The sequence below is a fragment of the Schistocerca gregaria genome, chromosome 9 (genome assembly GCF_023897955.1).
Source record: "Schistocerca gregaria isolate iqSchGreg1 chromosome 9, iqSchGreg1.2, whole genome shotgun sequence".
NCBI classification, from domain to species: Eukaryota; Metazoa; Arthropoda; class Insecta; order Orthoptera; family Acrididae; genus Schistocerca; species Schistocerca gregaria.
In genome coordinates this window covers 211,953,752-211,976,433 of record NC_064928.1, presented here as the reverse complement: position 1 = coordinate 211,976,433, position 22,682 = coordinate 211,953,752, and positions in this window count along the sequence as shown.

The window sequence follows — 22,682 nt, the reverse complement described above, 5'->3', positions numbered from 1 at the left end:
CTGAACGTCCACCTCTAAAGGTCCGCTGTACGGTGGTACAACATGCAATGTGTGGTTTTCATGAACAATAAAATGGGCGGAAATTATGTTTATGTTGCTATCTATTCCGATTTTCTGTACAGGTTCCGGAACTCTCGGTGATGCAAAACTTTTTTTGATGTGTATACTTCAGAATCACTGTAATGTTAGAGAGTATGTCATATATATAAGCAAGGAACATGAGAGGCTTCAGCACAGATCCCTTGGCACCCCACATTTGACCACGCTCCACTCACACCCCACATCATGGACATTCTCAACGAAGTGTATAGTGCTTTTGCTGTCTGTTGTTAAAGAAAGAGGTGAACCAATTGTGAGTTACTCTCTGTATTCCATATTTGTCAAATTTCTGGAGCAATACTTTGTGATAACACTGTAAAACGCCTTAGTTAAATCAAAAAAGATGCCTGGCATTCGAAACGTTTTGTTTAATCCATCCAGTACCTCACAGACAAAAGAGAATATAGCAATTTCAGTTGTTAAACCACTTCTAAAACCAGACTGTACATTTGATAGCAATTTATGTGAAATAAAATGATCAGTTATCCTTACATACACATAATTTTCATTAACCTTAGCAAACACTGATGGAGTAGAAATAGGTCTAAAGTTGTCTACATTATCCCTTTCTCCCTTTTTATAAAGCGGCTTTACTACTGAGTACTTTAATCGTCGAGGAAAGTGACCACTCTTAAGGGAAAAATTACAAATACAGCTAAGTACAGGGCTAACATTTGTAGCACAGAACTTTAACATTCTGCTAAGTATTCAATCAAATCCTTGACAGTCCTTAGGTGATTTAATTATTGATTCAATGTCTCCCTTGTCAGTATCACAGCGGAGTATTTTAGACGTCAGTCTCAGAAAGGCATTTTCCAAGAGTGTTATATGATTCCCTGTGTTTAGTTCACCAGCAAGGTCCAGAAAATGGTTGTTAAATGCTGTACATATATCTGACTTACCAGGACCATAAATGTTTTTACTACAAACTGACTTTATATCATCGACCTTGTGGTGCTCACGAGACACTTCCTTCACAACTGACCATATGGTTCTACTTTGTTCTATATGATATACTTATCCCACTAGTCAGTCTCCCAGGCTGCCTTTTGTTGCTACTACCCTCTTTTGAACGTTGTAATGGAAAGTAACCTTCAAATAGAATGAGTAATGTGTTTAGGGAAGCATTCTATTTGTCATCTATGTTAACGGCACTATAAACTCATCGGTTATTTGCCGTTTTCATATATTAGTAGCTGGTTCTGATGCAACAAATAACATCACTTACAGATGTGGATTTAACGAACCATCAGGTTATTTATTTTATGTATGTGGAGGACACGACGAAACAACTTCAGCTTTGCTTTGTTGTGTTTAGTTTTCGTTGCTCCCAGACTGACTTCATCCTTTGAGACTAGTTCCTTTTCTACGTGGGTCCATTTCGTTTTTGCTTACCTCGTTCTTTTCTGAAATATTTACTTTTACGTTACTCCTCTAAAAAGTAATCTATTATGTCCATTTCATATTTCTGTCAATTTTAGTGAACCGTGTGGGTCTGGATTTTTAGCTGTTTAGCAAGTTGAAGATCTGCCTAGTTACTTGCTTACTATACATTCGCTTTATGTGTCCATGAAACTAGAGTCTTCTTTTCCTCATTACATCAGTTAACTTTTCCATTTTCAAATAGGGCTTTCCATTTCATCTTAATTTGTATTCAGTTTTACTATTACTTCCAGATCAGAGTATTTTTTTCAGAATTCTTCTGTCAACTTCTTGTAGCTTTCAAGATCTCCACACCTCCTAGCTTTCAGATATGACACTGTTAAGAGTTTTAAGATGTATTCTTTTTTATGGTGGGAGGGGCGGGGAGAGGCGGCGAAATTGATATTTCTCGTGAAGTGGTTTTTTTTTCAAGTGAGTGTTTCTGTATAACTGTGATTGTTTGTTTCTGCAGTTCTGTGCTTTTTTTCTCTGGCACTATCCAGCGAGTCTGTAGTTAATGCCAAGTCATCTGCGAAACCTAGACAATCTATGATGATTTCCAAGTTCAATACCCTTATTATAGATGGATTTCCTCCATTATCTCACTGTCTTGTCTAATGCACAGTTGAAAAGCACAGGTGATAAACCATCTCACTACCTTACTTCTGATTTATTTCAAAAAGTTTGACAGTTCCGCCACACATTTTACTTTCGATGGCGTCTTTTCAAAGTACCTTTAATTATTTCTGTTGTTTTACTGTCGAGCCCAAATTCTTTTATAATGTTGATTAGTGTGTTTCTATCAACTGAGTAACATACCTTCTAAAACCTACTGAAGTTGTCACATATTCAAGTTTCTGACTTTCCGCATTTCTCTTACGTTATTTAGACTTAGTATCTGCTCTGCACTAGATCTTCCCATTCTAAATCCTGTTGATATTCTCTTACTCGTGGGTCAAGAATTTCATCAGCTCTCCTTAAAAGTCCCATGGACAAGATGTTATGTATCAATAAAACTAAAACTAAACTCCTCCCAAACAGGCCATGAAGGCCCAACGCTACCGACTGGCCGCCATGTCATCCTCAGTGCACAGGCGTCACTGGATGCGGATATGGAGGGGCATGCGATCAGCACACTGCTCTCCCGGCCGTTTGTCAGTTTCCGAGACCAGAACCACTACTTCTCTATCATATAGCTCCTTAGTTCGCCTCACAAGGCCTGAGTGCACCCCACTTCCCAAGACCGTTCGGCAGACCGGATCATCACCCATCAAAGTGCTAACTTAGCCTGACAGTGATGAACTTCAGTGATCTGACAGGAACTGGTGTTACCACTGCGGCAAGGCCGTTGGCTCTTATATATCACTGGCAAGACAGAAATTCGTCTATGATTTCTAGGATCAGATTTCTCTTTCTTTTATGTAGTGGGTATGTCAATACCGATGTCCTTTCTAAGCTCTTTGTCATCCAAAAGCATGGATGTCCAAAGGAACATTACATCCTTCTTCGTAATAAAACAGGCAGTGCAATATGATAGTCATCCACCGACATCCCTCAGTAACTTTGAATTAAAATGTCCTCTCCTGTATGGGAACTACACCATGTGTATAAGAGTACAGGTATGACAACAAACGGAACTTCACAACTGTGAATACATTTCATGTGTGCCTCTTATTTGAGGTGATCGATGGATCACAGTCCAACACCTAGATGTTCGACTGGACGTCACAATGGCGGTGCTGACATACTCGTTCACCAGAGGGGGTGCCCGCTTGGTTCTTTCATCTTAAGAGAAGACCATAAAGATCAAAGGTGCACCCTCAACCAGTCAAGTCAAGCTAACAGACCCTTGGGGTTGTGAAGGGGTTATTCTGTTTGATGTTATCCCTCACGCTGCAACGATCAACTCTGAAGTGTATTATGCTTCCTTTAGAAAACTAAAGAAACGATTCCAGTGTGTTCATCGCTTCAAAATTACAAACGAGCTTGTAAGACATCCACATTTTACAGATTTTACATGAGCTTGATCCATAACAACAGTATGATGCAGTATGAGCTACTCAGAAAATAATAATGATATTATATTAACAAAAAGCAATTACAGTAATCTCATATACAGAAAACTAACAAAATAATATCTACCAATATAAGGACAGGGGCATGCTTAAGTAAGAAAAAGTGACATGAATTTTGGAGACAAATCGAGCAGGTGGTTAATGCCAATGGAAAACTCTGCTTAACAAGTGAACAGTGAGCTTCAGCACAGAAAGGGATAAGGCAAAAACAATACATTATTTGTTTTAACGTAAATACAGCCAGGACTGAGGGTAAGTGGTCAGACGGTTTTAAGAGGGCTAGGCAGTGACCTTTTAATAAAAATTAAATTCACCTCCAACGAGGCCGATTGGCTGACGCCACACTGGGCGACGCAGATGCGACATGGGGGGAGATACACATTATATAAAAGCATTTTGAGAGCTAAAGTTGCTAAGGATCTCTCTCGCCTCATGTCAGACTGCATAAGTGTGTGGAAAATAGCGAGGCCATTGAGAGCTTTGCTTCTGCGAAGTGTGGACAATATGTTTTACATATTGTGGTGACAGATAGCAAAGAGGTAGTTCCTATGGGAAATTCTACAGGCAAAGAAATTGTGCACATCGCTCCAACCCTTAGAGAATGTGCAATAGCCATTATTTCGACTGGAGAAAAATTAACTTCTATGGAATGTAGGAAAGTCAAGGCCAGAGTAGGGAATTATCCTCTCAGATCCAGCACGGAGACCATGCCATTGCAGATCCCACTTGGTAAAGTACCATTGCTCATAAGGACACAGTAAATGTTGGGCCGAGATTTTGCTCACTTCAACTTGTGTCTGCTTTGACCATTGAATATCAAAAGCTAGGATACTGACCTACCCTCACATTGAGCACATGAGAGTTTTTCATTGGAGCAAAAAGTAAAATTATTCTCCATCAACTCAGTGCATTGACCAGCTACACCGTAGTAGACATAAGTTAGTTGATGAAGATTTTAATCATACTTGCCTATGATAAAAATTTTCATATGTAGTGATAAGGAATTTAATGATCGCCAATTCAGTAAGTCCAAGAGTTAAATACTTTGTTATTGAGAGTTGAAAGTAACTGAACATGACTGTTGTGTATCACTTGACCCCTGAAAGCACAGTGATAAATTATGTATAGACTGGAAAAGGGAATAGCTGTTTTGTCTTTCTAGAATAGATCCCAACTTTTCACTTTTATTAATTTATGCATTCTAGTTACTAGACAGCAACATTTGTAATTGCACCTAATGTTAGCTGCATTACAGGGCCCGATTCATATTTATCTAGAATGTCTGTTTAACACCCTGGCCTTGAGAAGACAGTTCAGATGTTTTTTTCTATTTGAGCACAGCTTGTAAAATTCTCCAAGACAATGCAGGGCCTTACATAAGTCTGCGCACCTGAGAGGAGCTCACAAAACTATATTGAATTGTTCTTCCTCGTCTACCCTAAAACTCAGATCCTGCACCTTCAGTCTTCCAGCTGTTTGATCCAATGAAGGATGCATTCTGCGAGAAGCAGTATGTGGATGATTGGAGGAAGGCAGGAGGGGGTTATTGATGCAGCAAGACGTTTGGTCTGACTTTGACCATTAGAATGGTACCATGTGGGTAAACAAACACATTAAGGTGGTCTAAGGCCGTCATATTCAAGGAGATTTTTTTGAAAAACAGGATTTTGAAGCCAAATGAGTGGGGAATGATATGGTGAACTGAACTTCTGAATAAAACCATCCTGATTCCAGAAAAAATCTGTTGGACTACTTATTGCATGCCCCTCATATATTGATACATAAGCTCAATGTGCCTTCGAACTCTCCATGAGTTAACCAGGTCCAAAACTATTGCTCAGTCCCAACATCGCACCTAAAAATAATTTGTGAATGTCCTCATTCGTTTGCCTAAGCTCACATAGTCTTACTGGCCTATGCAAGTAGTTGAGCAGACGTTATGATTTGCTTCTAAATACTGCTGACGGAGAGGAAGCCAGTTGTCAGAGGAGTCTGTTTGGGGTTTGGTTGCTGGAGAGTAAATCATATCTTATGTAGCTGAAGCAGATGTCTCCTGTATGGTGGCCGGTGGTAAAGAACTATCTCGTCAGGTTGTCTGGAGTGAAGTGGTCTCCCACTACCTAATCTGATCCACTGGGTAGGCACCAGCCACATCTACAGTACGACTACTGCTTAGGCATCCACTGTAACTGGTACACAAAACCAGCAAAATGCTGTGGTCAGTGGCTTCAACACTCGGCTGCAGAAAACGTCCCTGTGCCTCTCAGAGCACGAGTCAGACGATATTACAAAACTCTACCCATTCGCGAGATCGTAAACAAACGAACAGTTTCTGACTGTGCAAAGTTAACCTATGGAAAGTTCAATTCTGAACAAGTCTTCCTTAGCCCTCCCCCCCCCCCCCCCCCCCACACACACAACCCTGCTATCTCATTATCTCATTGGCCAACCCATTGGCGCCATGTTTTAGACTTTCTGACAACCCTCGCTAGACTCTTCCCCTCTGCTAAATCATTTCTGTTAACCATCAGGGAGTCTCGTTGCAAATTTATCAGACTAGTTGGACAGCCCCGTGTGAAGTCTTGGGCTTCGCAGTTGCTCATGGTTCCACAGGCTGGTCGGCACTTCACACCATTCCTTCTGTGAATGACTTACCACCTTGAAAACCTTTTGTGGAACAGTCGCGCCTCACTACACCGGTCCACTCAATTCATAAAGTCATGGAAACTGAAATGGTCTCACGCTATGTAGTCCGATCCATGGGAAAGTCACTGGACTGCACCCAGGCAAAACACCACATGGCATCTGCTCATGGATTTGGCATGTTAAGCAGAGCTCAGACAGTGGTGTCGATGATGTCTTCGGCTGCACTGGTCCTTCTGGTAACTGGTCCTCACCCATAATGGTGGTTACTCTGGAGTGCAGAACAGGACCTTTGAGAGACGCACATGGACCATCATGTCGAATGACAACAGTGTGTGTGCAGAGTTCAACCTGCCGCTGAACGCTGAGAAATGATGCTACTTGAGCATACGACACATGGGCCCCATCGTGGTGTACACAATCGCAAAGTGCTCCAGCTGCTGTTGCGGGATGTTTCCAGTATGTTAAGTCACATTGTTTACGAAATGAGGGCTTATAAAATTCATACTTTAGCTCTCTTAAAGCGCACATTTTCTCCATTGTCCATATGCTAGTCACATTGTACTGTCTGTGAGTAGGATGTTTTTGTACATTATGGACCACAAGACCAATCTTATAAAAAGTTTTTATTTTTTTAATTTTTCATTTATTTTCATAGAAGCAAATGTTAATAATTAAAAATTTTCAGAAAGTATTCTATGTTGGGCATCATATGTAAGATTTTTTACCCATACATAATTACATAAGCAAGTGTACCATCTGGAATTTTATCATTAAAAGTTGCACAAAGTTTCATAGTTGTTTTTTGTGTAGTTACAACATTCTTTCTACATGTCATACTAATTACATAAACTGGATAGTTATTTATAAAATTAAATGAACTGATATCAATATCTGATTTTAGTAAAGTAATTCTTTTAAATTCTAAATATGTAGCATATGCTTTCAGAAAATTATTTGACAGATTTATATACCACATTTATTGAGGAGAAACTTCATTTTTAACATTTTTTAAATAAATATTCTGCAGTTTAACATGTTTCAATAATGATATGGCATATAAAATTCTGTTGAGTTATAGTAATTTGTTATATCTAGTTCAAAATTGTTTTTACCAAATAATCTGGCAACTTCTTGTGTTTGAAGTTCATAAAAAGAAATAGGAATTTTAGGATTTTTAAGAATAATGTCACATAGCTCAAGTTCATAATTTGGTTCATATTTAACAACTGGTACACGAATTTCCAGAGATTCTATAACTATTTTTCCTTCTTTAGAAAGTGTATCTTTTATTTCAGTTCCAGCATCATTTTTATCAGACCGACATAAATTGTGACTACAGAAGATGTACTATGTGTAAAAATTACAGTTAAATCTCCTTCCCTCATATTTTCTTTATCATTTTTAAAAAACCCACCAAGTAATGATAATGGATAAAATACTTCATTTCTTTTATTATTTATTTTTCCTGTATTAATTATATGTCCTTCTAAACTTATTTTATCAGTAATTGATGAAGTTAGATGTAATAAAACTGATGAAGAAATAAAACGATGTTCAATTCTAGATAAAATATTATTTCCTTTCTTTATCTTTATGTAATCATTTTTGCTGCATAATTATCAATTAATTTTTTATTTGATTTTCCATCATAGCTTGGATAATCTGTTCCATCATTTCCAATAATACTAAAATTCATATACCATTGTGCATGATTTTGATGAAGCTAACCATCGCAAATATTTTTTTCAATTTCTCTATCTGTGTTATGAACATTTAAATTATTTTTAGTTTTCTCATTCACAGGGAATGAATAGAATTGATAACTTTCAATTTTATTCATGATGCAGTCTGAGATTGTTTTAACAATTACTTATTCATTAAGGAAACAATTTATTAGGATATTTCCAAAACAACTGTTGCAGTAGCACCATTAAAGTCAATTAAATTATCATTTTCATCAGTTATAGTAACTTCTAAATCTTGAATTGTATGAAAAATAGGAACATTTCCACGATATTCATAAATTATTGGTCCACCAAATTCTGCATTATATTAAAATGTAGCAATAATATTAGTTTCTTTATGAAAATGATCATTTTACATACATTTATTAGAAAAATTAAAATTTGTATTTATTAATTCAAAAGGAATAATTTCATAAACATCTTTAGCCACATCTTTTACATTAGGTAAAATAATATGATTACTAAAACCAAGTAAACTTGCAATACTATCTTCCATATCTGTATATAATTTTACATCACTTTCAATACCTATTCTGTTTAAAATTTCATCTGCTTTAATATGTATATTAGCATCTTTCGAATAAATAATTTTTTCTAAACTTTTCACACTATATTGACATATAGGAATTTCTATCATTTCTCCATCGAAATGAAGTTTATTATTTCTTGTTGTAATATTTGATGTAAAAAAAGATAAATAAAAACCAACTAGTGAGACATTAGTATAACTATCATGTATTGGAACACTTAATATTTTTTAAAGTATTAAAGATTTATCACTAAGTTGAAATAATCTACTCATTTACTACTGCAAAAAATTAATAAATAAATGGATAAAACAGATTGGGAACCTAAAGTAAGAATTACAGTTAAAAAATAAACATGGTAAACTGTTACCAAATTCGATAAGGTGTGCAATAATTGGGCCAAGTGGTTGTGGAAAAACAACTTTAATGATTGATAATTATATTTTAGCTGCAGGATGGTTAAACTGGAATAAAATTAAAGATTTATATATTTACTCAAAAAGTATAGATTAACCAAATAGCAAGAATTTATAAAACATTGTAAAAAATGGAAGATAAAGTTAATAAACAAATTGTTAGTTTTATTGAAAGTAATTAAGAAATTATTCCATTAGATAAATGTGAAGAAAATTCAGTTGTTGTATTCGATGACTTTATTCTAGAAAATCAAGTTATTGTAAGAGAATATTTTACTAGAGGCAGACACAAAGGTATAGATTGTTTTTATTTAGCTCAAACTTATTCAGATTGTCAAAACAGGTAGTTAGAGATAATTTTAATTTTTTAAATTATTTGGAGAAGATGTTACAAATTTAAACCATATTTATCATGAGTTTGTTGGTGGAGATTTTAAGTTTGATAATTTTAAAGAAATGTGTAATAAATGTTGGATTGATGAATTTGGATTTTTCACAATAGATATGTCTAGAAAACCAAATGAACGTAAGTTTATATGTTGTGTTGTTATGGTCTTCAGTCCTGAGACTGGTTTGATACAGCTCTCCATGCCACTCTATACTGTGCAATCCTCTTCATCTCCCAGTACCCAATGCAACCCACATCCTTCTGAATCTGCGTAGTGTAGTCATCTCTTGGTCTCGCTCTACAATTTTTACCCTCCATGGTGCCCTCCAATACTAAATTGGTGATCCCTTGATGCCTCAGAACATGTCCTACCAAACGATCCCTTCTTCTGGGCAAGTTGTGCCGCAAACTTAACTTCTCCACAATCCTATCCAAAACTTCCTCATTAGTTATATGATCTACCCATCTAATCTTCAACATTCTTCTGTAGCACCACATTTCGAAAGCTTCTATTCTCTTCTTGTACAAACTTTTTATCGTCCATGTTTCACTTTTTACATGGCTACACTCCATACAAATACTTTCAGAAATGTCTTCCTGGCACTTAAATCTATACTCGATGTTAACAAATTTCTCTTCTTCAGAAACGCTTCCCTTGCCATTGTCTGTCTACATTTTATATCCTCTCTACTTCGACCATCATCATTTATTTTGCTCCCCAAATAGCAAAACTCCTTCACTACTTTAAGTGTCTCATTTCCTAATCTAATACCCTCAACAGCACCGACTTAATTCGACTACATTCCATTACCCTAGTTTTGCTTTTGTTGATGTTCATCTTATAGCCTCCTTTCAACTGCTCTTCCAAGTCCTTTGCTGTCTCTGACAGAATTACAATGTCATTGGCGAACCTCAAAGTTTTTATTTCTTCTCCATCGATTTTAATACCTACTCGAATTTTTCTTTTGTTTCCTTTACTGCTTGCTCAATATACAGATTGAATGACATCGGGGAGAGGCTACAACCCTATCTTACTCCCTTCCCAATCACTGCTTCCCTTTCTTGTCCCTCGACTCTTATAACTGCCATCTGGTTTCTGTACAAATTGTAAATAGCTTTTCGCTCCCTGTGTTTTACCCCTGCCACCTTTAGAATTTGAAAGAGAGTATTGCAGTCAACATTGTCAAAAGCTTTCGCTAAGTGTACAAATGCTAGAAACGTAGGTTAGCCCTTCCTTAATCTAGCTTCTAAGATAAGTCGTAGGGTCAGTATTGCCTCACGTGTTCCAACATTTCTACGGAATCCAAATTGATCTTCCCCGATGTCGGCTGCTACTAGTTTTTCCATTCGTCTGTAAGGAATTCTCATTAGTATTTTGCAGCTGTGACTTATTAAACTGATAGTTCGGTAATTTTCACATCTGTCAACACCTGCCTTCTTTGGGATTGGAATTATTACATTCTTCTTGAAGTCTGAGGGTATTTCGCCTGTCTCATACATCTTGCTCAACAGGTGGTAGATTTTTGTCAGGACTGGCTCTCCCGAGGCCGTCAGTAGCTCATATGGAATGTTGTCTACTCCGGGGACTTGTTTTGACTTAGGTCTTTCAGTGCTCTGTCAAACTCTTCATGCAGTATCATATCTCCCATTTCATCTTTATCTACATCCTCTTCTATTCCCATAATATTGTCCTCAAGTACACCACCCTCGTATAGACCCTCTATATACCCCTTCCACTTTTCTGCTTTCCTTTCTTTGCTGAGAACTGGGTTTCCATCTGAGCTCTTGAAGTTCATACAAGTTCATACAAGGCAGTATCTCTCTTACCCCTAGTGAGATAATTCTCTACATCCTTATATTTGTCCTCTAGCCATCCCTGCTTAGCCATTTTGTACTTCCGGTTGATCTCATTTTTGAGACGTCTGTATTCCTTTCAGCCTGCTTCATTTACTGCGTTTTTATGTTTTCTACTTTCATCAATTAAATCCAATATTTCTACTGTTACCCAAAGATTTCTACTAGCCCTCGTCTTTTTATCTACTTGATCTTCTGCTGCCTTCACTACTTCATCCCTCAAAGAACTCATTCTTCTTCTACTGTAGTTCTTTCCCCAATTCCTGTCAATTGCGCCATTATGCTCTCCCTGAAACTCTGTAAACCTCTGGTTCTTTTAGTTTATCCATGTTCCATATCCTTAAATTCCCATCTTTTTCAGTTTTAATCTACAGATCATAACCAATAGATTGTGGTCAGAGTCCACATCTGCCTCTGAAAATGTCTTACAATTTTAAACCTGGTTCCTAAATCTCTGTCTTACCATTATATTATCTATCTGAAACCTGTCAGTATCTCCAGCCTTCTTCCATGTATACAGCCTTCTTTTATGATTCTTGAACCTATGATTAAGTTGTGCCCTGTGCAAAATTCTACCAGGTGGCTTCCTCTTTCATTTCTTTGCCCCAGTCCGTATTCACCTACTATGTTTCCTTCTCTCCCTTTTCCTACTATCGAATTCCAGTCAACCATGACTATTAAATTTTCATCTCCCTTCACTATCTGAATAACTACTTTTATGTGATCATACATTTCACCAATTTCTTCGTCATCTGCAGAGCTAGTACTACTGTAGTAGGTGTGTGCTTGGTATCTATCTTGGCCTAATAATGCGTTCACTATGCTGTTGGTAGTAGTTTACTCGCATTCCTATTTTCCTATTCATTATTAAACCTACTCCTGATTTTGTGTTTATAACCATTTAGTCACCTGACCAGAAGTCTTGCCACCGAACTTCACTAATTCCCACTATATCTAACTTTAACCTATCCATTTCCCTTTTTAAATTTTCTAACCTACCTGCCCAATTAAGGGATCTGACATCCACACTCCGATCCATAGAACGCCAGTTTTCTTTCTCCTGATAACGACATCCTCTTGAGTAGTCCCCACCCGGAGATCCAAATGGGGGACTATTTTACCTCCGGAATATTTTACCCAAGAGGACGTCATCATCATTTAATCATACAGTAAAGCTGCATGCCCTAGGGAAAAATTACGGCTGTAGTTTCCCCTTGCTTTCAGCCGTTCGCAGTACCAGCACGGCAAGGCCGTTTTGGTTATTGTTACAAGGCCAGATCAGTCAATAATCCAGAGTGTTCCTCTGCAACTACTGAAAAGGCTGCTGCCCCTCTTCAGGAACCACACGTTTGTCTGGACTCACAACAGATACCCCTCTGTTGTGGTTGAACCTACGGTACAGCAATCTGTATCACTGAGGCATGCAAGCCACCCCACCAGCAGCAAGGTCCATGTTTTTTGGGGGGACATTTTATATATGTTTAATTATATTTATCTCTAATAAATGGACACTTTAAAGAATGATATTACACATATATTAGATCATGATTATGGTGTTTTACCTGAAGATATAAATGGATTTAAAGAAGTTCTTGATTACATGAAAAAAATATGAAAAATCACAGGAAGTAGAATCAATTATGGTCAACATTTTACAAATTGTTCATGGTCTAATGATAATGCTACATGTGGACCAGACACATGTGGTTGTTACTATTATGATAAATTTGTAAGTACAACATATTACCTTATTAAGTTTTATAAACAAACATGAAATATAAACATTAAACGTAAATGGAAACATAAATTTAAATGTTAAGCATAAACATTAAACATAAACAGAAACATAAACATAATGAATGATTTTTCTTCCTTAATAAATGTTCACAAAGTACAATGAAAAAGTTGTTAAACAAGTTAAACAAAATAACAAGAAAGCTGAAGAATTAAAAGAACAATTTAAGCTTTGGAAAAATTAACCAAGAACATAGTATGAAAAATATGAAAAGGAAGATCAACCCATTGTTGACGCAATTGAACTTGTTAAACAAGGAATCTAAGCATTAGGAGACAATGTTCTGAAAGAAACTGAAGAAAATAGAGAGTGGAAAAACAAATGATTCCGTATAGCCGTCATATAGAGGATTTTTGAGATCACCAATTAAAATATTAAAAGACTGGTCTGATGATATTCCTGGAAAATACGATTCTACATTAAGTGAAGCAGAACTTCAAGTTGTATTAAATAAATATCAAGACGAAAAAGAATCAAGTAGTCATCAAAATGAAAATAAAATGATAAATAAAACTAAAAAGATAAATGTTACTGAAAGAATATTAAAGTACATTAATGCTAGTGAAGATAAAGTTTTTGGTTTAAAACCTGTTGGAATGTTTAAATATGTTGGTAATTTACCTGTCGAATTCTGTGGAGATAAATTAAAAATTGGTGAAAAATCATATATAGGTACAGATGGATTAATGAAACTTTTAACTGAAAAACAAATTACTATAGATGATGTGAATGACAAATTCGATTGTGTATATTTTTCGTTTCTACAGATATATTATATAAATCAGGTGCATTATTCTGATAATAATAAAAAAATAAAATGAAGTAAAGGTAATAAATATAAATAGTTGATAAAACAAATTGTTGATGATTATTTTCGAAACTTAAAGAAACTTAAGAAGAAATGCAACTGTAGATTCTTCAGATTTTAGTTCTCCAAAACGAAAAGGTAAAGGTTTAAATAAAAAATATACAGATAAATCAATTGAATATGTTTGGTTGAATGATGTTAGACAATTAATTAATAGATCAGCATTATTCATGGTGAAGAACTAGGTGGAAATAAGAATTATCATAATGAAAAAGTATTGCACAAATGTTAACAAGTTAATTTAGTGATATTATAATAGTTAATCCAAAAGGAATTCAATATTTAATTAGATTTTTAAATAATCTAGCACATACATTTTGGAAAAGTGATAAATATGGAAAAGGATTAGTAAATACTTTAGTTAACAAATTAACAATTTGAAATGCATCTTCCTGGTTATAATTATTGTGGTCCAGGTACAAAATTACAAGAAGGATTAGCCAAAGGGATAAAGGTATAAATCCATTAGATGAAGCTAGTAAAAAACATGTTTTTGCTTACAGAGATAATAAATAATTAGAAAAAAGAGATATTGCTGATAAACAACCTCAGTTATCTCCAGAAGAAAGAATGTACGCAAATGATTCTTAATTTGAAGAAAAAGTTGCAGCAACAGCTGTTAGAGGAATAATGTGTGGAAAACGAGGGTTTGGGAATTAAGTTGATAAAAATGGTTGGGAATTATAAATTTAAAAAGTCTGCATTAAATTTTTAACTGCATAAATGAATAACTTTACAATTGATTTTACTTGGCAAAATAAACCACAGTCAAAGTTATATAATGAATAATTAAATGCAATTTAATCATTTTTGGCAGATTTTCAAAAAAGAAAAAAGAAAATAAAGTTGGTGGAAATTTGCTTGTTATATTAGCTAGCTATTACTGCTATTGAAAAATTATTGAATATTTAACAAAAAAGAAAGATGGTAAAGGATTAACACAACATGAAGGCGGATTTTTACCGTTATTATTAGCTGCATTACCATATTTAACAACTGGTTCTTTAGGTGTTGGATCAGCAGCATTTGGAAATGCAGTTATAACCAAGAAGAAAGCTGATAAAAAATTAGAAGAACAAAAAAGACATAACTGAGAAATGAAAAAGAAAGCTGGAACTTGAATACTGAAAACAAAAAAAATTCGAAAGAGTAATTTATAAATATCCTAATGCATTAAGTAATTATGAAGAACTTACTAAACAATTAGAAATTAAACACTTTTGTGGTGTATATATGATTGCTGAATTAGTAAGTAAACCATTTAAAATTGAATGTAGTATAGTAAATTTGGATAATCTGATAATCCTGGTACATATTGGATTTGTTATTATAAAAATGAAAATAAAAAAATTGTTTTTGATTCATTTGGTGGTAATATACCACAACAATTTAGGAAAAATTGAACTATATTACAATACAGGAAGAATACAAAATTATGATTAAGTAATATATGGTTCTTTATGTTTATTTGTTTTAAAATTTTTATGTGAGAATTATAATTTTAATAATATTTTAGATTTAATAAATGGACATTTTTGGAAATAAGATATTTTAATAATTATCAATTTAAAAAAAGTTCTATTTGTTATTCATGCTGATTTTGAAAGTTTACTTTTAAAAGTGGATAATTGTGAACAGTTTCCCGAAATACCATATACAATGAAACACCAAAAATATGAATGAAGTGGATTTTGTTTTTATATTAAATATATATATGGAAATTATAAAGATCCTGTTGTTTGTAGAGGACCAAATTACCATAAAAATTTATATAATGTATAAAACAAGAAGATGAAGATATTGGAAGAATTTATTCTGAAATTGAAGATATGATACCATTTGATCTTGATGAATACAAAATGTATTGAAAATCTACAATTTGTACACTATGTAGATGTACTTATACAAAAAAGAATAAAAAAGTTCATCATTATGATCATTGAACTGGAAAATTTATTGCTCCATTATGTAATGTGTGGAATTTAAAACTAAAACAACCTGATTTTGTTTATGATGATCAAGAAATAGAACTAATACCAAATAATGAAAATAAATACATTAGTTTTGGTAAACATACAAAAAAATTAAAAATGAGTTTCGTTGTTACATTTATATTTATGGCTTATTCAATTCATAAACTTTCATCAAATTTAAAGAAATATCTATTGTTGTTGTTGTTGTCTTCAGTCCTGAGACTGGTTTGATGCAGCTCTCCATGCTACTCTATCCTGTGCAAGCTGCTTCATCTCCCAGTACCTACTGCAACCTACATCCTTCTGAATCTGCTTAGTGTACTCATCTCTCGGTCTCCCTCTACGATTTTTACCCTCCACGCTGCCCTCCAATGCTAAATTTGTGATCCCTTGATGCCTCAAAACATGTCCTACCAACCGATCCCTTCTTCTAGTCAAGTTGTGCCACAAACTTCTCTTCTCCCCAATCCTATTCAATACCTCCTCATTAGTTACGTGATCTATCCACCTTATCTTCAGTATTCTTCTGTAGCACCACATTTCGAAAGCTTCTATACTCTTCTTGTCCAAACTAGTTATCGTCCATGTTTCACTTCCATACATGGCTACACTCCAAACAAATACTTTCAGAAACGACTTCCTGATACATAAATCTATATTCGATGTTAACAAATTTCTCTTCTTCAGAAACGCTTTCCTTGCCATTGCCAGTCTACATTTTATATCCTCTCTACTTCGACCATCATCAGTTATTTTACTTCCTAAATAGCAAAACTCCTTTACTACTTTAAGTGTCTCATTTCCTAATCTAATTCCCTCAGCATCACCCGATTTAATTTGACTACATTCCATTATCCTCGTTTTGCTTTTGTTAATGTTCATCTTATATCCTCCTTTCAAGACACTGTCCATTCCGTTCAACTGCTCTTCCAAGTCCTTTGCCGTCTCTGACAGAATTACAATGTCATCGGCGAACCTCAAAGTTTTTACTTCGTCTCCATGAATTTTAATACCTACTCCAAATTTTTTTTTTTGTTTCCTTTACTGCTTGCTCAATATACAGATTGAGACAGATATATTTACAATATTAAATCTGAAGATTTCTATGAAGATATGAAACCAATGATTGATTATTTTGATACAAGTGATTATCCAACAGATAATATATATAAGATTCCATAAGTAAACACGAAAGTTGTCGGTAAAATGAAATATGAATGTAATAGAAAAATTATGGAAGAACTTTGTGGTTTAAGAGCAAAGATGTATGCTTATAAATATGGTGACAGAATAGAAAAGAAATCTAAAGGAATTAAGAAAATGTGTTGTTAAAAACAAAATATGTTTAAAGGTTATAAAAATTGCTTATTTAACAATAAAGAACAATATAGGTAGCGTCTTTGATTCATAATCAAAACGTCTTCGGTCCCAGGTTCGATCCTCGCCACTGCGTAAATTTTGATAAATAATCAGCATTGGCGGCCAAAGACTTCCAGCATAAGAAGTCAGCCTCATTCTGCCAACGGCCTTGTCAAAGAGGGTGGAGGAGCAGAAAGGGGTTCAGGGGACTCTCTTGTCCTAGGGGTGGGAAATTGCCCCTAAAAGCGGAAGAATCAGCATTGATCAACGACATGAGGATGCAGAAGGCAATGGAAACCACTGCATTAAAGACACGTAACGGGTATCCACAGGACATATGGCCTGTAGTTGAAGAAGTGTCATGATGATCTCTCTATTGGCAAAAGATTCCGGAATAGTCTCCCATTCGGATCTCTGAGAGAGGACTGCCAAGGGGGAGGTTACCATGAGAAAAGATTGAATAATCAACGAAAGGATAATGTTCTACGATTCGGGGCATGGAATGTCAGAAGTTTGAACGTGGTAGGGAAACTAGAACATCTGAAAAGGGAAATGCAAAGGCTCAATCTAGATATAGTAGGGGTCAGTGAAGTGAAGTGGAAGGAAGACCAGGATTTCTGGTCAGACGAGTATTGGGTAATATCAACAGCAGCAGAAAACGGTATAACAGATGTAGGATTCGTTTGGAATAGGAAGGTAGGGCAGAGGGTGTGTTACTGTGAACAGTTCAGAGACCAAGTTGTTCTAATCAGATTCGACACCAGACCAGCACCGACAACGATAGTTCAGGTATACATGCCGATGTTGCAAGCTGAAGACGAACAGATAGAGAAAGTGTATGAGGATATTGAAAGGGTAATGCAGTATGTAAAGGGGGACGAAAATCTAATAGTCATGAGCGACTGGATTGCAGTTGTAGGGGAAGGAGTAGAAGAAAAGGTTAAAGGAGAATATGGGCTTGGGACAAGGAATTAAAGAGGAGAAAGACTAATTGAGTTCTGTAACAAGTTTCAGCTAGTAATAGCGAATACCCTGTTCAAGAATCACAAAAGGAGGAGGTATCCTTGGAAAAGGCTGGGAGATTCGGGAAGATTTCAATTAGATTACATCATGGTCAGACACAAATTTCGAAATCAGATACTGGATTGTAAGGCACACCCAGGAGCTGATATAGACTCAGATCACAATTTAGTAGTGATGAAGAGTAGGCTGAAGTTCAAGACATTAGTCAGGAAGAATCATTACGCAATGAAGTGATATACGAAAGTTCTAAGGAATGACGAGATACGTTAGAAGTTCTCTAACGCTATAGATACAGCAACAAGGAATAGCGCAGTATGGAGCACAGTTGAAGAGGAGTGGACATCTCTAAAAAGGGCCATCACAGAAGTTGGGAAGGAAAACATAGGTACAAAGAAGGTAGCTGCGAAGAAACCATGGGTAACAGAAGAAATACTTCAGTTGATTGATGAAAGGAGGAAGTACAAACATGTTCCGGGAAAATCAAGGATACAGAAATACAAGTCGCTGAGGAATGAAATAAATAGGAAGTGCAGGGAAGCTAAGACGAAAAGGCTGCAGGAAAAATGTGAAGACATCGAAAAATATATGATTGTCGGAATGACAGACTCAGCATACAGGAGAGTCAAAACAACCTTTGGTGACATTAAAAGCAACAGTGGTAACATTAAGAGTGCAATGGGGATTCCAGTGTTAAATGCAGAGTAGAGAGTAGATAGGTGGAAAGAATACATTGAAAGCCTCTATGAGGGTGAAGATTTCTCTCATGTGATAGAAGAAGAAAAAGGAGTCGCTTTAGAACAGATAGGGGATCCAGTATTAAAATCGGAATTTAAAAGATCTTTGGAGGACTTACGGTCAAATAAGGCAGAAGGGATAGATGACATGCCATCAGAATTTCTAAAATCATTGGGGAAGTGGCAACAAAACGACTATTCACGTTGGTGTGTAGAATATATGAGTCTGGCGACATACCATCTGACTTTCGGAAAAGCATCATCCACGCAATACCGAAGACGGCAAGATCTGACAAGTGCGAGGATTATCGCACAATCAGCTTAACAGCTCATGCATCGAAGCTGCTTACAATAATAATATACAGAAGAATGGAAAAGAAAATTGAGAATGCGCAAGGTGACGATCAGTTTGGCTTTAGGAAAAGTAAAGGCACGAGAGAGGTAATTCTGACGTTACAGCTAATAATGGAAGCAAGGTTAAAGAAAAATCAAGACATGTTCATAGGATTTGTCGACCTGGAGAAAGCGTTCGACAATATAAAATGGTACAAGCTGTTCGAGATTCTGAAAAAGTAGGGGTAAGCTGTAGGTTGAGACGGATCATATACAATATGTACAACAACCAAGAGGGAATAATAAGAGTGGACGCTCAAGAACGAAGTTCCCGTATTAAGAAGGGTGTAAGACAAGGCTGTAGCCTTTCGCCCCTACTCTCCAATCTGTACGTCGAGGAACCGATGATGGAAATAAAAGAAAGGTTCAGGAGTGGAATTAAAATACAAGGTGAAAGGATATCAATGATACGATTCGCTAAAGACATTGCTATCCTGAGTGAAAGTGAAGAAGAATTAAATGATCTGCTGAACGGAATGAACAGTCTAATGAGTACAGAGTATGGTTTGAGAGTAAATCGGAGAAAGACGGAGGTAAAGAGAAGTAGTAGAAATGAGAACAGCGAGAAACTTAACATCAGGATTGATGGTCACGAAGTCAATGAACTTAAGGAATTCTGCTACCTAGGCAGAAAAATAACCAATGACGGACAGAGCAAGGAGGGCATTAAAAGCAGACTCGCTATGGCAAAAAAGGCATTTCTGGCCAAGAGAAGTCTATTAATTTCAAATACCGGACTTAATTTGAGGAAGAAATTTCTGAGGATGTATGTCTGGAGTACAGCATTGTATGGTAGTGAAAACCGGAACAGAAGAGAATCGAAGCATTTGAGATGTGGTGCTATAGACGAATGTTGAAAATTAGATAGACTGGTAAGGTAAGGAATGAGGAGGTTCTACGCAGAATCGGAGAGGAAAGGAATATGTGGAAAACACTGATAAGGAGAAGGGACAGGATGATAGGACATCTGCTAAGACATGAGGGAATGTCTTCCATGGTACTAGAGGGAGCTGTAGAGGCCAAAAACTGTAGAGGAAGACAGAGATTGGAACTCATCAAGCAAATAATGGAGGACGTAGGTTGCAAGTGCTACTCTGAGATGAAGAGGTTAGCACAGGAAACGAATTCGTGGCGGGCCGCGTCAAACCAGTCAGTAGACTGATGACCAAAAAAAAAAGTTCAATACGTACTTAAGGAACTATTGTAAATTATGGGAGGATGATGGGAAAATGGTTAAATTATGATGTGATTTGGCGAGCAACGTCGTTGAGTAAGATCAGTTCATACTGGTCTGGCAAGTCTGAACCAAGGCGCAGGCGCAACGTATTGTGTCCGCCTAGGCGGGCCTCATGACGTCATGGTCAGTTCCAGTACAGTACTCGTGGCTGCCACATCGCGGTCGCGAAGTGGGGCCGAGGCAGTTTCAGGTACGTTTTTACAGTCTGACGATAATTTATGGATTTGTAGTTTTAGCTTGACGATGTCCAATGTGGACATACGGTAGTTACTGTTATTCTGATCTCGCGGTTAAGGCGCTCAGTCGGGAACCGCGTGACTGCTACGGTCGCAGGTTCGAATCCTGCATGGATGTGTGTGATGTCCTTAGGTTGGTTAGGTTTAAGTAGTTCTAAGTTCTAGGGGACTGATGACCACGGATGTTAAGTCCCATAGTGCTCAGAGCCATTTGAACAATTTTTTTGTTATTCTGAAGAAGGTTGGGTTTTCCAGAGAAACCTCGGTAAATTCTAGGTAAACGGTGCAACTGACGCTGTTGATTATTAAAACTACAATTAATCATCCCTACTTGATTACTTTTACTATTCTGTATCAGAACACGTGTATTACGAAACTTAAAAGAAGAAGGGGTAAAATACCTTAGTATACGTAGTGTAAGCTTTCCTGTAGATTAAGCGAATCCAACAATCTCACTTCTAAAAAACAGTTCTCTTATATTTGCATAACATCGGACATTATTGTATCTAATTGTATTAAACTAATAGGAAAATATCAGAATCTATTGAAAACGTGAAGGTCAGGAAAAAAATGTTTGGAGTGGGACTCGAAACTTTACCCTCACAATACGCTATCGAATGCGAGACTGTAATGATATGAATTCGCTTTTTTGTTGTATTTGGCCACAGCGGACGTCATATGACATCAGTTGAAGTTCGTTGTTGATCCTGTCACTCAGTTTTTTTATTACACAAACCAGCCAGCTCTCTGACCGAATACTTTTTTTTATTTTGTTCGTTGTTGATCGTTGTGTTTGTTCGTTGCGCACGTCACATGACATCCTGTGAACTTCGTTTGTTATCCTTCCACTCAGTTTTTTTATTACAGAGGCCAACCAGGTCTCTGACCGAACACGCTGAGCTACCGTGCAGGCGCCACGCTGAGCTACCATGCCAGCGTCCTAAACCGACCATGAATCGGTGACAGCTTAATTTAGCATGTTACAGTCTTCTGAAAGCTTTAGTGGTGGCTATGTTACTAACTGAAATTTAATTGTGACAAATTGTACCAAGAACAATGCATTTTTGACGGATCGTCAATGCGCCCTTGCCTTCAAATACTCTCGTAATACACAAGTTACAATAATTCTTGCACCACGAATGTGATGTTTCTCGACATTTTATCACCACTAGTCATACAATTAACTACGGGTTTTCAAGAGATTCTCAATTTGCTGCGCTCAGGAAAGCCATATATACCTATAGGCTTCAACTGAATGCCTATATCCATCATGTTCTGCAGCTGGTCAATGATACCAAACATACTTCTAAATTGTGCAGAGGGTACCGCAGTACAGAAGACAAATGTGGGAACTTGATTTGGCCGCGTCGCTTGACTTAAAATCTCATTGAACTCTTATGATATGAAACTGACAGAGAGGTCAGAAAACGAAGATCATGTTGATCGTCTATGGAGTATTTTACAGACGTGATGGACTGAAGAACACCACAAAATTTTATCTCCAGCACTCCAGGAACTTGTGCAGCTGTTATGAGCGCGAAGGGCGGATACCGTTCAGAGTCTAAAATCCAAACTATGTTGTACTGTATTAATGACAGAGAGAGAGAAATATTTATTTTCTTCGTCTGTTAGATTTGAATGATGTGTTTGTATGTTGAAAGAAAGTATATAGCTTTTTTCATGGGAGATCACAATTTTTTGACTGGTAGTCTACGTAAAATCATAAATGGTTCAACTGAAATATGTTTCTTTTGGAGAGGGCTCTCATGACCTCCAGTTTGTGGCCCAACCTCCTTCCTCTCTCCCCCCTCCCCCCCCCCCCTACCCCGGCTCGCCCCCTCCCAGCCCATTTCTCTTCGATTCGTTCCTGAATATATCATTGCTTGGCGACA